General features: G+C 39.4%; 1 protein-coding gene across 2 annotated transcripts in view; it reads left to right on the top strand.

Annotated features, from left to right (window-relative positions):
* Positions 1-8940: 8940 nt before the first annotated feature.
* The window catches only part of UST (uronyl-2-sulfotransferase), a 102225-nt gene continuing 92833 nt past the window's right edge, over positions 8941-18332 (top strand). For both annotated transcript variants that reach the window (XM_014951264.1, XM_014951263.1), the window contains exon 1: positions 8941-8984. The gene's annotated coding sequence lies outside the window, so the exon portion shown is untranslated. The remainder of the gene's footprint in view (positions 8985-18332) is intronic.

An 18332-nucleotide genomic window follows, 5' to 3' on the forward strand; every position in this document is an offset into this window, starting at 1 on the left:
GCTTCATTGAGGCCTCCTCACTATGTCCTTTGTCTGGCCCTCAACCCCTCCTTTAAATTGTCGTCACTTTGGTAAGGAGAGCCTGGTAGAGAGAAGGTTTATCTGTGGCACTGCAGTCCTGTACTGGGGATGTGCAGAGGGAAGTCTCCTGCCTTTGGTGGGCTGCTCTCCGTGCAGGGGAGAGCCTGCGTGTTGAGAAGGGGGAGTGCCAGGGCGCTGCCACCGGCTTTTGTCAGGTGTTTCTTCCTGTCCATAATGCGTTCTCCAGGGTAGAGGTAAAAAAGCTTTCTCTGATGAAGGCAAATGGCCTGCAGATATTCTTGCATCTGTCTATCACTCTGGAGGGAAAGGGAGAAACGGAGTAACCCTAAGCCTTAAAAAGTTGCTTTTTATGACAGTCAATTAAAACAGACTTCTTGCCAAGCTGGGGAAACTATCACTGGGCATTCAGCTGAAATAGAAGGATCTTCCCAAAAGTTTTCATGGAGTGCTCAAAGAGAGCCAAAGGAAGGGAACTGATACTCACTTCCTATCATCTCTCCCCATGCTCTTTTCTGCGATTTCCCCCTTGTTTCCATTCTGCTTTTATGATGATGTTGCTCTTATCCAAGTTGAAATTTTTGTGCTTGTTTTTACTGAATTGCATCTTGTGCTTTCAGAGCACTTCTTCAACCGATTAGCATCTTTCTGTGTTCACTCTGGAGTTTCAGCAGAGGTCCAGTCCCTTTATTTGATATTGTTACCAAATTTAATACCAGTGCTCTTTAATGCATTTTTTTGAGTAATGAGTGAGCATATTGAGTAATAGGATGCAGAGCAACACCCAGGGGAAGTTTGCTTGATTAATAAAAAAAGAAATAGGGCTGGAATAGGAACTGGTATAATTTGCCTGTTGGATCCAAAGCATTGTAGCTACACCTGGGTCGTTCCTGGCAGATGCCTGGCTAACCTGCTCTTGGAGACTTCCAGGGGTGGCCAGTCTGCATCCCCCTGACTTACTGCAGCATTTTTCTATATTCAGTCTAAGATTGTTGGGGTTTGATAACTACTTTCAGACTTTGGTCTTTCAGACAGATTTTAACTCATTCATCCTCTGTTAATTCTCAGATAGTTGGTAATGCAGCCTGCCACAGGCAATTTCTGAAGTATGCTACCTGAACATCATTAAGTCTAGCTCATTACCAAATGTCAGATGCTTCTAACTACTCTCTAACTTGCTAGCTTCTGTGCTGCACTGGTCCTTTTCATATTCAGCCATAGTAATTTGACAGTTTCCACTATTATTCTTATGTTAGCCAGTTAGGAAATAAAGTAGGAGACCAGTCTTCGTGTGATTTCAGTGGGTGGCAGTTTAGCTGTCGAACTGTGACTTTTCCCCAACTTGCCCCTTAAATTTTAAACAGCTTTGTTTGTAGTTGCCTAGCTTTAAGTATTGCTTGATGACACCTTTTGGAAGGAGAATTTTTTCCCAGGAACTCCCCAAAAGGCACCAAAGAAACATAGTACTGTGTGTATTTATAGAACCAACTGTGTTTTTATTAAGGAAAGTAAGAAATTAATACAAGTCATTACAAAATATCTGACACAGTGTGTGACAGAAGGTAGGATAAAAATCTTTTGGGGGAAAAAAGAAAGAAGACCCCATATTTAATCACTGTCCACTTGCTGTGTGATACCGGAAAGCAGAATTTGAGAACCAGCTGAAAAGTAGAGTGAGGATGAACAGATTAATGGAGCTTTGAAGTGTTTTTAGTAAAGAACTGTCTGGCTGCAGAGGTAGGTCACAGTCTCTGTTCTCATAATAAAATGCATTCAAATAAAATTGAAATTGTTTGGCTAAATTGCACCTTATTTTTTTGGTCATTAGTTTTTCTTTGCACTGTCTTAATAGAAAGCTACATATCTGCTTTTCCTTTGACTGCAGGAAAATACCTGTTGGGTCTAGTTTTATTACCTGATTTTATTTTTATTTTTTTTCCCCTCTCCCTGCCACTAGTAGTAGTAAAGCAGTTTATTGACAAAACAAACAATAAAATGATCATATGCCTGTAAAACTTGAACTGCTTGTTACCTTTCTGTAGAAGGTGTGTTGAAGCAAGGCTTAACTGTGCAATTTGGAGAGGATCTGTGATTTCGGTGTAGCTTTGCCTTCTGGAGTCTCCTCTCTTGGCAGAAGGAGGACCATGCCTAGAGCGCGCCTTCCCCTGTCCTGCCCACATCTCTCTGCTTCGTGTGCCAAAGCCAGGAGCACATCAGTCAGCCTCTCACTAGGGGTAACTGGGCAGGTGATGTGCCACCATCAGGTGCAGAATGGATGATTGAACCTGCAGAGGTCTCAGAATGGCGAGAAGCATCTCAGAGGAGTAGAAAGGGCCTGAGAACTAGCAACGCAGAGGATAAGACTGTTGTTTGTAGGTACTCTGAGCTGGGTCCAGTATATACTCGGCTATGAAGTCTTCTGGGTGCTAAAGGCCAGTACAAGAAAAATGTTGCTGTGACCTGGTCATGGAAAACTTCCAGAGTGAAGATTGGATGCAAGTGTCTAACAGTTTGGGGCTAGGAGAAATCTCCCAGCAAGAGTCTCAGAGCAAAATATTCAACTGTCTGATATATGTATATATAGGACAAATACGCAAAGTGGATGCTTGTAGTATGAAAATTATGAACTTTCTGATGTCAGACCACCTAGGTCTGTCTTTGTGAGCTTGTAAGATGGATGGATTTTTCTCCTTATTAGAGAGCAGTTTTAGCCAAGACTTTTCATTATCGAATATTCAGATTCTATATTTCTAAACATCCATTGCCAATGTTTCTGAACGTTCATTGAAATGGGTCTTTCATCTTGTAGAATTATAGGCTGGAAAGTCTGTCATTAGAGGGTAGAAGCAAAAGCAAAAAGCACCAGGAATATCACCAATAAACCCAATGTCTGTGATATTTCCGTCATGGTGCTTGCTGTAGGTCACATAATTTGAATAGATGGGGTCATATCAGAACTTTGATTACTATTGTTTTATTTTAAGTAAACCACTGAAAGTTTTGAATTTCTTATATATGACTTATAATTATACGTTTCAGTATATTTGAATGTAACAAATACAGTTGATGTGGACATTTTTCCTAAGAAATTGATCTACAGAAGAAGTTACCACTCTAGTCTTGAGTATGTTAAAAGGCAAGCATATTCACATAAACACTAATAGAGCTGGGTAAACCGATACATATACACAAAGTCATTATTCTTTGTTTTCATAAAGAAGTTTTCCTTTGTTTAGAATCTTTCTCCACTATATATGCATTGCTTTAGAACCTACTGTTATCCTGTATCTGTATTCCAGGGGTACTTGTATACATATATTACATATGCACAATTATGAGTGAGTTTTCAAAAACTGTGCTTATGTGTGCCAGTTTCTCTCTGAATTGTGTTAGAAGTATAATACGGGTACGTAAACAAATCTGAATTATATCTTAAATGAAGTTTCCAGGGTTCAGTTGACTGGGTAATAAAGCCCAAATAGGTATTTTTACCACATTCCATCTGCTTTGCTTCACTGCATGCGGTGATGTAGACTGAATTAAATGTATGGCTTTGGGGTTGGGTTTTTTGGTATTTAAGATTTTAAAAATGAGGAATAACCAAAATGTTTTGAAAGGCAAGAAGGGAAGCAGAAAAATCCATTCCAGAATGTTTTTTAAAAAAATAATGCTTACTCTACTTTTTTTTTTTTTTTCATGGTCAAAACGAAAATTTTCACAGGATGTTAGTCTTGCGTAGAGGAAAGCAATTGTAGATACAGAGTCTTTTATGTATGATGGAAGAAATTCCAATAAGTCATTTTGTATTCCAGTACAGACTGGTCAGTGGGGTTTTGCTGTGCTTTGCTATGTTAATCTTCTCTGCACAGCTCTGAAAAAGTTCCTTCTGTTAAAGCTGGTATGGCTCTGCTGACCTCAGCAATAGCAGAGTTTTCTTTTTCGTTGGATTTGACCTGGGCGACATCGTTCTACTAAGCTGCTGGTTGTCAAAGTGTAGGCCCCTTCCTTCAGAGGCTCCATGATCTGATGACTAAGAACATCTTACTATGTCAGAGGGGTAAAAAAAATCTATGAAATTCCTAAGGATGTCACTGCTCTACTGGGATGAAAAAAAGTAAAGGGAAAAAAAGTAAAAAAGATCTGGCAGAGGTGCAGGAGGCCGAGAATAAACTATAGTAGTCCATTGTTTCTGGCGGTTACGTCTGGCCTGGGTAGGTGGTGCCAGCCACGGGTGTCCTGTTTGTGTTAATGCTTCTACCAGTAGAGCTTTCTGTAGAGGGAATTTTTTTCATGATGGAAAGGAAATGGCATAGAATAGAATGATAACTGGCACTGGGGAGTTACTGGCACTGTCGTTTATTTTGAAGGTGCAGCTCTCAATGATGAGGAGTACGTGGTGGGGGAGTTGTTCTTTAAGGCCTTGATTTTCAGACCAGAAGACTCATCAGACGACTGTTAAACAGTTCCTTTCATTTAGACATCAGATGACCTAAGGGATGGTATGCCAGTAAAGGTTGTATTGACGCATGGAATTTTGAGACCGTGACCAAGTAAAAAGAACAAAGCAGGATTTTCACAAGACACATTAAATTTGGCAGTAGCTGGATCCCAGCTCCCTTACACTGCTGCTTGTGATTCCCACCAAGGGAAAACCCTGCTCCAGGAAAATAGTCAAAACTCTGCATTTTCCATGTTGGCTTTCTCTCCATCTCTACTCAGTTCTTTCCACGTGATATCTAAATTATTCAAATTGAGTGATCCTAGTTTGGTTGCTATCAAAAGGTTTTCAGTTCATATTTAAGCCCATCTACCACCTCTTCCCGTACTTCCCATTTATTTTTTGGAAAGGCTTTTTCTAGAATTGCAGTTACTCTCGTTTTCTGCTGTTCTGCACTGGACACAGTAATATTTGTCCTTTATTTTGATCACTGACCATCTTTCTCTGTGGTAACTTGGCTTGCTTCAAGCAAAACCCCCACACTTCAGTGATTCCAAGAAAAAAGGAACATAACCACAAGGTTTCCCCAAAGATTTTGCATACAGCTGATTCACTTAACCTCAAAGATAATAAATTATGGAAAAAATTGGACTACTTCCCCATATTCACCATGTTCTGTAATAAAGATGAATATTTTTTTTATTTTTTTTTTTCTGGCAGAGGCTAGAGGAGACTGTTTTCTGTCAGCTTAAGTGTGCTGTTGAGCATGTTTGTGGAATGCATAATCCCACTGTTTTGAGACTTGATTATTCTGTCTGACTTGTTTCTAATGCCTTATACTTTCACGCTATTACAGGAAGGCAGAGTATATTATAAGGGCAGAAAAAATTGTTTTTAAAGAATAAATGCTCTTCTCCAGGAAAAAAAAAAATAATCTAGAAGTGTCTAGTTGCATAACAGACAAGAGCAATGATGTCTTTAGTATGGCTTTATTAAAGGACTTCAGAGAAGTCATCCCAATAATTTAATGACATGGGTTGCTTTGGGGCAATGGACTAGATTCTTAATGAAGAAGGGATGACCTCCTCTTCTATCACTCTGTCACTTCCACCACAGAAAGCCTTTTCTCTTCGTGTTGCACTTAGTGATGTCGAACACATGCTGGCTATGCCAGAGTATATAAAAGCTGCATAATAATGTTCTCCGTCTTAGATAAGCTTGTTGTGTTGATGTAGTTAACAGTAAACACTTGAGATTATGAACAGTGGTTTCAGTGTTTATGGCATTCATTCCTCAGACCCTGATTTTTGCTGTGCAGCTCTCCTTTTTATACTATTTTGTCATCTCTTAGTAGAAGATAGTTCATAGATTGGTTTTACTTAGTATTTCTCTAGAGCTGCAATATTTATAATGCTGAGTTTTTCTTTTGCTTTTAACCTACCCTAGTCTGATATGTATTCTCTGAAAAGTGTCCCTATGCATGAAAGCAGCACAATGTCTTAAGTTCATAAAATTTGTAAATATCCAGCTCTGGAGCCATGCTGAATATGCTTTTCATGGCCTCTTCTTGTATTAGAAAGTCACCATCTTTCCTGCAAATCTTCCGCAGAAATATTCTGACCTAGGGGCATGTTTTTCAGGACATTTCTGCCTGCATTAAGGCTTCTCTGGTGTGGCCCCTGTTTGGCAGGCAGAATGGAAGCAAGGCCAATTCTATGACACGATGATCAATGAGACCCTGTGCAGGGCTTTGCGGGGTTAATGAACTGGCTGGTGTAACCCCAGAGCCTGCCCGCCCCACTCCATTGCGGCTGGGGTTGTGGCGTTATTTTAGTGTTTTTTACATAGGGTATGGCATGAATCATACAGCAAAAGGTTTCGCTTTTATTACTGAAAACAAATACTCATTTTAAACTCGAACCCGAAAGAATTCAGACTATTGAATTGATGTGGCATGCTGTGGATGCTGAGGTTGGCTCTGGTCCATGTGCCTGAGGAGCAGAAGCAGGAGATGGGGCAGGGAACTGGCTCAGCACACGGCGTTTTGGGCAGGATAAGGGAGTGGGGAATGTCTGCAGCTTTCCTGCCTCCCTTCTTCAGTTGTGAGCTATTCTGACTAGGTTTCAAATCAGTACTCTTTATTTCCTTGATCATTTGTGTCTGTCTGGCAGTTAGTTTCTATCATCATTAGTTGCTTCTGGATTTGAGCAAGCAACTGCCATGAAAAAGACCTTTATAAAATGGGCCAAAATTGTACTGTTGTCTTTTAAGTGGATACAGTACTAACTAGACTGTGCTGTTAAAAAAGAAAAACAAACACACACACACACAAAAAAAACCCAAAACACAAACAAAACCAACAGTCAATCAAACAAACAAAAAAACCCCACCCAACAAACCCAAACCATTTTGAGAGCTCAAATCAAACCTACAGGATGCATGTTCAAAACCAGGGATATTTTGATTTTAATTATTGAAAAATTACAAAGGAAGGAGAATGCAGCATGCACACTAAGAACGTAGATTACTTACACAGAAAGGTGAAATTCATTGTTACTGGCTCTGTAATTTTAAAGAATATATTGAAAAGATTTCTGTAATATATTTCAGACATTGCTCTATAAGATACTGTATAAACTATGACTGTAATGATCTGTTTTCTTAAGAGAAGGTGGTAATTCAAATCCTTTTCTAGAGCAAAAATGGGCCATAGTAGGTGACTACTAAAGATATGGTCAATGTATGTGTAGTTAATATTCATTTTTATTTGAGTAAGCATAACCTTCCTATATTTTGGGGAGACAAGAAATATGTATGTCTATTGATGTGCCCTTCTTGCTATCAATTATAAAACTCAAAGTTCTGTTACTCTTTTTAACAAATTCGTAGTTTTCATACAACGTTCATGGCATTTCTAATGTGTTGCCTTGTTTAGACAACAAAAATGGTTTTTAGCAAACATCACTTGTTTTAGCATGGATCAAAATGAAATTATATTCCTGTCACAGTGAGAAAACTGTAAGAGTTATTTTTATCAACACCAGTGGCAATCTTTCAGGGTAATAAATTGCAAAGAGGAGTAAATTGTTATGAACTACATAGTAACAGCCTGATCCTACAGGAAAGTTAAATCCCGAATGAATGTGAAAGGAGAGACACTGACAGAGCTTTGTCTGCTCCTCTTCCAGGTGTAACTCTGGGTCTTCCTGAAATGTTTCTTCTCAAGTCCATCTCATTGTGTATGGGAGAGCTATTTCATTGGAAAGCCATACACAACTCTGTTGGCAATCTGGGAACTAAATTACTCCCCTGGCAATTGGAATCATATGAGAGGAATCAATAATAGAAATTATCCGAATATAGGGAATCAGCCATACTATCTATGGCATTAAAATAATCAACCGGGTTGTTTGAAGGGTAAGTATTTGTGTCATGTGTATAGAAAGATGAGGTTTTGGTATGCTTCAGAAGATGATTCATGAGTTCACATGACCATCAAAAAGATACTGTTCAGGGTTTTGTAGCTGTGTGAACTATTGGAAGATCAAGCTACATACATCTGTAAAAGAAACAGTTTGGGGTGTTGGGACTTACCTTTAGATGAGTTGGGAGCCTTTTGACTCAAGTTTTCATCATTTCATAACCTATGCTAGAAAAGCACAGAAGAAAACAGAAAGGAAAATGCTTCTGCAAAGTAATTCTGACTTTCTTTGGTACATGGAAATTCATCACACTCACACACAAACTTCTCCTTCCTGCCAATGGTGTGTGTGGGAGGGTGTGTTACTTATAAACGCACACTGATATATATAACAGGTAAAAAGTCTGAAATTGTTGCCTTCTTTACTGCAGCTAACTAAGAGGGGACCACTTAAAAATCTTAGAAGTTGGGTGGGTTTTTTTCTGAGGCTTTTCATCTGATTTAAAAGAGCATCTTGAAAGGGCAGGTGTAATTACATCAGAATACAGCTCCCATTCAATCAATACAGATCAAAAAAAGTAGCTTGGAGGTTTGGGGAAAATCCCAGTTAGAAGAGAGGTAAGTGAATGCTTGTCAACTCCATCAGACCAAAGTCTGATGAGGGCCTTTGATACTTTATGGTTTAAAAAATCTTTTTGAGGTTAACTGTGCTCACTTGCTTAAAATGTAGAAGGATGCATCTGACAGGTTTTGTCATGCAAATAATTTAATGCAGTGATTATTTAATTAAAGCTGCCTTGGCCCATTTATTTTTTTTCTGAAGTGACAATGTGCGTCTAATCTTTTATCACAAATGTAGCCAAAAGAAATCAGTTCTGTTATTTTCTTGTTAATCGGAAATTAAAGCAGACGTATTTATTTTCCTTGCATTATTTGACACCATAGGACCAGTGGGATAGAGATACATTGGTTCCATGAATTAGCAAATTTTGAAGTTGTATTGGATGACACTTGTTTATCTCCATCCTTCTTCTTTTTGTAGGAAATTCCACTTACTTGGATGACCACGGACCACCCCCTCAAAAGGTGAGCTGCTGTTATTTTTCATTTGCTTTCTTGTTTGTTGTTTGTTTGTTGTTTGTTTGCTGGTTTGTTTGTTGTTTGTTTGGTTGGTTTTTTTTAATAATTGTATGCTTACTTGTGTGCAAAGCAACTCTGCTGTGTTTACATCAGAGTAATGTACGCTTGGCCCTTCTGACATTTTTCCCCCCACTGTTTTCAGGCATTTGTAAGTAACTTGGGTTAAATCTCTGTGATTAAACTAACAGATTTTTTTTATCATAGACTCAAGGGGAGGTAGGATTTTAGTGATGTTTTGTCTGTCAGCAGAGTCATGCAAAAACAAGACACCGCAGGTGGAGCTAATAAGGGATGTGAAAGAGGCCTTTTTGCTGGCAGCAGTTCCTAGAACAGTCTGCTGCAGGTGCAATGCTTTTGAGCAGAGCATTAGGATATATTTAATGAATGTGTGTAATGGGCCCTTCTATAGGGATAGAATACACTGTGCCCATCACCTATGACTGTGCAGCATTGACTTTTCTCTCACCATCATGGCACCTTATGACATTTCAGGTGAGGACCAGCACTGTGATGGTTTCTTCAAGAGGAAGAAGTGGAAGCAGGCAGTTAGGGTCTCTTGATTTGTTTTCTTTTGTTTTACCTTGTGTTGGTTTATTCTCTGAAACTCATTTGGGTACTATCTTGTATCTGTCTTTCCAGAAGGCTATTGTAACTCCTTTTCTATAGAAGCTGTTTAAACAGGGAAGAAAAAAAAAAAAAGACAGCAGTTCTCTTGCCAAGTTCTAATTTCTCCAGACTCGCTTTATTTCTGTAGGTGTAGTATTTTATTGAGGTATTTGTGTAGAACTGACTGTGGTTTTGAAGTCTTTACAGTGTGCAGTTGCAAGACCCGAAGGTGCAGCTTTCCTGAAAGTTTCCTTTCGAAATTATGCAGAATTCTCACTGTTACTTGTAAAACACCAAAGCAGAAAGGGGGGGCAGCGATACTGTAATTCCGTATATAATAATAATTATCCATAGGCTGATTTATGCAATATAGCCTATGGCTTCCTTTAATATAAAACTTTTCAAGTACTATTGTTTTAATGGAACTTAGATGCCTGAATGCTTTTGTAAACCCTGTTGGTATTTAAGTAGAAATTATACCCGTTTTAAGAACTCCCCACAAGGGGTGAGATTCTGTGGTCACTTCCAGCCAAAAAGTGGAGTCTGATGATGAAGGGGTTGTTCTATCAGCAGTGCAGGATTCCCAAAAGATGTGGGTGAGCTAAAACATGTCTATCTACTAGTTTAGTTTTCAGACAGAATATTTCACTGCTGTGGCCCATCATGAATGCTAGTGCAGCAGGTAAGGGTGAGTAGTTAGAGATGGGGTGGAGGTAAAGAGCCCCTATCTCTGGTGTTCGTTCTCACTCACCTCTGTTCAAAACTGACCATGAAATCCCATCCTGAGCCACCAGGCTTTGAGTTTCAATGCTCAGCCATGTGAGTGTGTCAGGAGTGGTGAAACATTTGGCTTTTGGTCAGTGGGAGGGTAATGCGGAAAGCCATTTGACTTAGTTATCAGTGAAAGCAAACTACAATAATCTGGATTTCTTCACCTTTTTGTTGCAAACTGTGGACATGAGATCTGTAGTTTTCAGCTGATAATGTGGAAATTTGCTACACTCTTGAAGTTCAGACAGCTCACTTAAGAGGGATGATGTACATTGATTTTCTTCCTCTCAATACAAATTATGCTCTTTTTCTACATGTACAGTTACAGAAACAAATGGGTGTAGACAGAAGTGACAAAATCAACCTGTTAAGTTCATCATTACTAACTGATATGGGCTAGGGGAATCTAATGCTAAACAAATGTTTCACACTTGAAATTTATTTAGTACCCTCTTATGCTCCTGAAAGATATTTTTTCCTTATTTGGGTACCATGTGCTTCTCTTGCCCAGAAGTACAGCAGCTTGCAGGCGGTAAAGCATTATGTCAGGTCTCCACAGTGAGACCTCAGGTCAGAAGGGTAAAGCAATGCTTATTCTGGACCTGTATTTTTCATGCATATGATATGATAGCATTCAGAAATGCCTAGCTGTGCCAGTAAGGAAAAGGCTGTAATCTAGACAAGAGTTTTTAGCTTCAGAAATTTTATTCAGATTTTGGGGTTTTTACTTTAGGAACTTTGCGTTACCAATTAATGGTGCTGTGGGTGGGCAATATACTCCAATGGGCAGTAGCAGTTGGACAGATTTATCCAACCCAGACACCTTCCTGTTTATGTTATGAAAATTACTTTTGCCTATCTAAACATGTAATTTTGGGCTGTGTTCACACAGCTTCATCCAGCTACAGCTCTGCTGTCTGTAGAAGGGCCAGCTGATTAGATACCTACATAATGGGTTGATTGGTCACGTAGATACTCTTTGATTAGCTACTTGCAGTTGGTAAAGTTTTTGGGCTTCCTCTGTAATCACGCTCACTCCTTAAAGCTTGGTGAATAGCTCAGTGGAATAATGGGCTATAGCCTTGTATAAGTGAAAGGTATTTTGCTTTTTGAAGTACTTGCCTTTGTTTAGAAACGTTGATGGATGGACACATTTTGATCATCCCTAGGACAACATGTGGGCAAGTCGTCTTGTTCTTGAGTGGATTTGTTTGTTTTGTTTTTCATTCTTCTAATCAAAACATGGGTGGGGATTGGTAAAAGGGCAGATAATTCCTGGTATTTGCTTAGGGTCATGTTTTGCATGAAGATGCTCTCGCTTTGTATGTCTCATGCATTGCATTATTGGCTTAGTGCAATTATTCACTGTCCTGCAGCTTCAGCTCTGAACTGTGAACTCTGCCTGCATGAAGGAAACTAAATTCACTGTAATTGTCATTATCTTTCAGGTAACTTCTATTCATATGACTAGATAACTGTCTACACTTAAACTAATAGATAGTTAAGGTCAATGAATGCTTTAAGTTGACATTTAAAAAGATGTCAGAAGAAATTAGTCCTGAATCCAACATTTAAAATATTTCATTACAAATAGTATTTTCAGTTGTGGTCCTCACAAAGCACAGATGACATAATGCACCTTTCTTTAGTAGCATATATAATGCACAGGGGAAAAACTTGTTTCTTTCAATCCTGGCAGTCACTTCCCCTGGAAAGCATACCTGTGTCCTGCTGCATTCAGCGTGTGCTCAGTCCCTCGTGGCATTATTATATGAAGCATTTTCCTAATGCCCGCTGTATTCGTCAGAGGGAATTACAGCATGCCCTGAATGAAATGAAAACATGAGAGGAGGGTTTAGCAGTTTAGAAAGTAAGTTTTAGAGTCAAAAGGATTCTAATTTTATGTGTTTCCTTAAAAATGCTTAAAAACAGATAATGAACAACAGTCCATGGCCCAGGGGCACTGGTGAGGCCTCACCTCGAGTGCTGTGTCCAGTTTTGGGCCCCCAACTACAAAAAAGACATTGAGGTGCTGGAGCAGGTCCAGAGAAGGGCAATGAAGCTGGTGAGGGGTCTGGAGAACAAGTCCTGTGAGGAGAGCCTGAGGGAGCTGGGGTTGTTCAGCCTGGAGAAGAGGAGGCTGAGGGGAGACCTTATTGCTCTCTACAACTACCTGACAGGAGGTTGTAGAGAGGCTGGGGTTGGTCTCCTTTCCTAAGTAACAGGCGATAGGACAAAAAGAAATGGCCTGAAGTTGCGCCGGGGGAAGTTCAGATTGGATATTAGGAAAATTTTTTACACTAAAAGGGTTATTGGAACAGGCTCCCCCTGCCTGGGGAGGTGGCTGCGTCGCCATCCCTGGAGGTATTGAAAAGATTGGTAGACATAGTGCTTAGAGAGATGGTTTAGTGATGGTTTTTATCAGTGTTAGGTTGATGGTTGGACTAGATGATCTTAAAGGTCCCTTCCAACCTAGACAATTCTATGATTCTATAGCTAATATGGCTGGTATGCAGTTAGCTGTAGTGGAAGGCCACCAACAGTTGATATGCACTGGACTGTAGCTGCTTTGCAGAGTACATTCCAGTGCTTTGTTGGACACTGTATTAGTTTTGGCTTTTTGTCATGGCCAGGAGCCAAAACTTTATCCTTTTAAAATACTATGTGGGTTTTTTTTTTCCCAGTGGAAGAACTGAAAATAGCACCCATTCTCTGAATAAGAAATAAAATCATCATATTTCCGGAGATCAGGGTACTCGGCTGTTTTTTCAAATAAAGGTGGCAGCAGCAATTTTTCTCAGTGCAAGCAGAGAAGGAAGGCTTTGCTCACTGCTGCACATGAACATTGCTGGTGTAGTTCTGGTTCTCCGTTTCAGGCTAGTTCAGCCAGCATTTCAAGTCTTCCCTCAGTAAAGGGTTTACTTGACTGTTAAAGATTAGCAATTATTACCTTTGCCAGTGGTATGAAGGTATGGCATAGGCCACTCTTCTTTGGTCTTTAGATACCAAAGACTTGACCAGAGATTGACTAATTCTAGATTTTCACGAGTTCAAAGACAGATCTCCGTGTGCTTCCTCCAGTAACCCTACCATTCCTGTAGTCTTGCTGGTGTTAGTAGGTGACAAATAAAAAGGTAATATAGTTAAGCCAAATGTAGCGTCCTGCTCTGTCAATAAAAATTTACTCTTCAAGTTAAAGCACTTGAATTTCCTAGTTCAAATCTCTGCCTCCTGGGATTTTTTATATGCATCTGAAAATATCAATTTTAAGAGCTTTGCAAAATGATCATTTGTTTATTCTTTCACTGTAGGTTGGAGTCTAAGTGATGCTTATAGATGCTAGCCTGTTTTTAAATAACACCTGTGAAATTGATGTTTGTTGTGACTGATGGTGTTCAGTTGATACATTTCATGTATAAGCATTTCAGCAAAGAAACCAGGTGTATTTTGTTCCAGTATTTGGGTTAGTTATTTCCTTAGTAAAAACTTCCTGAGGCTTTTTCCTTCATCCAAGGTGGTGAAGCTGACCTTTGAGGACAAATATGTGATCTTTATCAAATCTCCTGTTACTATTGATTGAAAGCTTTTCCCCTGAGAACTTGGCAGGAGCATCAGGATATGACCCTCTTTTGATGCAGCTGATATATACGTGTAAAGGAACTGTGCATATAGATGGCAGGTAAATTACATTCAAATGCTCTATTCTCCTTTTCTTGATGGATTTCCCATGGGATGCCTGTCATTGACCCAATGTCTTTTGGCAGCTGTTTAGGTGTCAGCAAAGCCCTATGCTTAGCACGTGTGTGACAGTGCTTCAAAGCTTTAAGTGAATAGAAAAATGGATGTGGGCAGGACGAGGTCAAAATGAAAAGAAATAAAATGCATACACAGCATATGTTTTGTCTGATTGTATTGGTTTGAAGCTGTAAAGTGGATAAATATCCTTTTCACCATTCTTTCAGTTCTTTCTTAGTACTTATGTGATAATTGTTCATGTTTTCCTTATGGATCAAGACTATGGGAAAAGGTAGCAGAAACCTTGAGTGGCCTTTGGTATGTACGTACTGTATCCAGTACTTGCCACCCTCTATTGTCAGGTAGATCTTTTTGGTTTTTTATTTGACTTTAAATCTTACTAAAAGTTGATGTCAACATTGCCCCCACTACATTGAGTTTTTATGTTCATTAGATTTATTTTTTCCAATTCTTGTGATAACAGTACTAAGATAACAGCCAAAAGCTGTGCATTTTTCTTTTCATTTTGAATTTTGTTTTTAGTGGACAATTCCTGTTTCATTTGAACTTTTGCTTTAGTTCTAGCCATTTTTTTTGAGAACATGTTTATACCCCTTCAGCACTCCACAGTCTTAAGTGGTTGATTTGTTAGGGATGAAATACTTGGTTTTAAAAAACAAGAAAAAAATCAATAAACAAGCAAGATTTGTTTCCTTTTACTTACATGCTTATCAGGGATTTTAAGCGCATGAATAGTAGTGTGTGTGTTTTTGATACAGTTGAATTTCTCTGTTTAGTTGTTCTTAAACAAATGGTGGGTAATCTTTGAAGCAATCCATCCAGGGCAGGGTGGAAGGAGATTTCAGTGATTAAAAAAGCCCCATCCTATTTGTACAATGAAGGGTTGTTTATGAGATGATCGTGCAGTGTGAAAGATTTCAGCTAGCAAAAATTGTCAGAATTCAGAAATGTTAAAATAGAGTAATTAACTTCCTGTGGTTACCAGACTTAATACCTGGCTGATAAAATCAAAGTATTATAAGAGAATTCAGTAAGTGCCTTAACCACAAAGATCTGTGTAACTGACCTGTTGAGCCCAGTACAGCCAATAGAATACTGCGATTTTCAAAATCATAAAATATTTCTTCACTGCCTTCAGTTTATTAAAGCAGTGTAAAATAATTGTAGAAATATCAGAAATAATTATTTTATTCCCTTTTAAGTTGTGTTCTCCTCCCTTATAAATGACTATATCTCAAGGGAAGAAAAATCTGTTACTTATAATTGGTTGGAATCCTGCTGAAGTTACAGGTGGTGACTGGTAGGATGCTAGTATTATGGAGGTATCACGAAAAGCTAGAATTGAATCTGATTTGGGTGATAAAAATATTAGAATAGTACTAGAATACTTATTTCTGTTTGGTTTGTTCATATTCATTTGTTGATCAGGAGTCTTCAGGACAAGAAATTATTTTATTCTGTTTTTTACCAAACAGAGATGATTACTTATTTTTTTAATATTTCAGTTTATAGTGTATCAGAAAGGTGTTGATATGGGGAGGCTGACAGATGACAAAGAGACTTGGGAAAGGAAAGCCAGATTGTCTGTCTCAGGAAGAGAAATCCATGAAGGATACTGTGCGTGCTGACATCCTGCACAAGTTTCAGCAGCAGTGAATTGGCTTTTTACTAAACCTGACATTTTCAGCCTCTCAATTTTGAAAGACTTTGAGAGACAACAGGGATGCGGGTTTTGTGAATGACAGTAGTCTGTAGTTTTCATCCTTCTGATTTCAAAGATGCTTGGGAAGTATTTAATCTTTTGGTTTCTACTTTAGTTGCCAAGGCTGTGTGCATAGTTAAAGGTGAATTTTGCGTGCCTCTGGCATTAATGCAGCAGCCTACCCGCTGTTACACAAAACAGAAAAATTCTGGTATCACCAATTTTGCAACCTGTAGCTTTTTTTCTACATCACATACCAGAGCTAAAAAACTACCCAAGGCATTAGCATCCCCACTTCCGAAGCTAACAGAGCTCTGTGTTGTCCCTGCAATTTACTGCGTAATCCATTCTGAGTTGATTTTTGTTCACCTGCAAAGCATCTATGCAGATTATTTTACAGCATATAAATATTTCTTACAGATTACCGTTGTAAATTTCCAGTTGTGCAATACATTCTCCTCTTCTTCACCTTTCCATGTTAGGAAGGTATTGATAAACTAACATAGCATGGGTGGGGGTCATAACTACTCATTCATATCCACTCTAGGCATGGCTGCTTTCACTATCATTTTATTAGGAAGTACTGGATTATAATACTGAAGTCTAATCACTGGGTCTTGCTGACCTAAACCGTCAGTGGAAAATGAAAAATCTGCCATTCTGGATAGAGGTAGTGTGACAGGGTATCTTTTCAAGTGACAGACTGATTTGGTTGATGTTGCTGAGTCTTGTGACTCAGTTGAGGACCACTCGTGATTTTACCACGAGTCTTATATTTGTTGACTTTGTTCTTAAATCCTAGAGTGTTACCATTAAACAGTTCTGAAAGAATCTCAAGACATTTTTTTCTAGCTATGATGTTAGAAAAAAAATATCTTGAAAACCTGGAACTTGGAATGCTGTGGAGGCTCACAAAACTGACAAAAACCCGAACAATAATTCTGGTATTATTTTGAAAGCCTCATGATTTTGAAGACAAGCTGATAGGTCCCGGCAGTCTTCTACTCAGGCTTTACAAAACTTTGAGGTGTAGTTCAGGAAACAGTAAACAGTGGTGAAATGCCGTAATAAGGGCCCTGAGCTTTAATCAAAAATGTGATTGTGAAGTCGCCTGTGAGTGGCTAACAGTAGAGTCAAGACATCAGTCAAAGAGGGAGAGGGTCTCTTGACTGCGCTAAAGGGGTCTGTGTGAGAGTGATGGTATCATGGTCGTCAGGGGAAGGAAGAGTTTGGGCAAGTAATTTAAGGACAAAGCAGCATGGGTGTGAACAGGACAGCACCCATGGCACTCCAGCGTCATCGGGGTGTGTGGAGGCCTTTGCTGCTGGCACCATTGTGGATTTTGAGTAGATGCAGGGAGGAGCTCCCTCCATTGAAATGGAAGGAGTCCTGCCTTGGTCAGCAGGAATGACGTTTGGTTTGCCTGAGCAAGCCAAATTGATCATTTGGGATTGCAGAAGGGTAAAATGGGAGCACTTGATGCTGGGCCTTGGCCATTATTGCCTCCAACATGTGGCATCTCCAAGACCACAGGATCCACTTGTGACTCAGACATGAGCCGTGGTCAGTCGGGGGAGTTATTCTGGGCCTTTGAATAATTTTAGGTGACACTGGGATTTCTGCTATGTTCTGGCTCTGCTGGAAGAGTTGGCCAGCAGCATGTTGTCCTTCCTGTAGGTGCTTCTTGGTGTTGTGTTGCGCCTTCCAGGTGGTGACACGTTGTCATAAACTAGATTTGAATATGTTACCTGCAGAAGCTGTGCTGGAAATCCAATCCCTTTGAGCTCCTCTGAGCATGCAGAGCAAGAGCACCTTGGAGCCAGCTCCATCAGTAACGAGCGTGTGGGTTACAGTCCAACAGAACTGGCCTTTTTTACAAATGAAAATCCAGTTACAGCTATAAACAACCTTTATTTCATACTGCAATTGACTTATAAAGTGCCTGCGCAAAGTGCAGTGGAAAAGACAAGCATGCTGAAGACATTAAACTAAAATGTGAAACTACTAAAGTGCAGTGCAGGGGGGCAAACTGAAACACAGTGTGACAGATCCTTGGCAATGGTGAAACCCTATCTGCAGCCTAATAGATAGTCAACCACAATAGGTACAAAAGGGTTAAACCCCAATGTGAAGAAAGATAAGTGCATACAGAGGAATAAATTATTTAGTCTACCACTCACCACATTCAAATCCAATATTGTTGGCTCCTGGGGTGAATTTGTGAATATTGCATTGGAAGGATAGGAACTACTGTAAGGTAGTTAGGTTACTTAAGGGAACACCAGTGCCGTGATGTGTTATAAAAAGTTTTAAAACCAGGCTTAGCTACTTAATATCTCTCATTTTGTAAGTATCCAATACAAACATGTGGGTTGGATGTGATAGGATTTATTACTTAAACAGAGAATAACTGTGCCGGTGTGTTCTGAGCACATCACCGTGTACAAAACCCTGGGCTC

Source organism: Calidris pugnax, unplaced genomic scaffold, assembly GCF_001431845.1.
Source record: "Calidris pugnax isolate Ruff unplaced genomic scaffold, ASM143184v1 scaffold24, whole genome shotgun sequence".
NCBI lineage: Eukaryota > Metazoa > Chordata > Aves > Charadriiformes > Scolopacidae > Calidris > Calidris pugnax.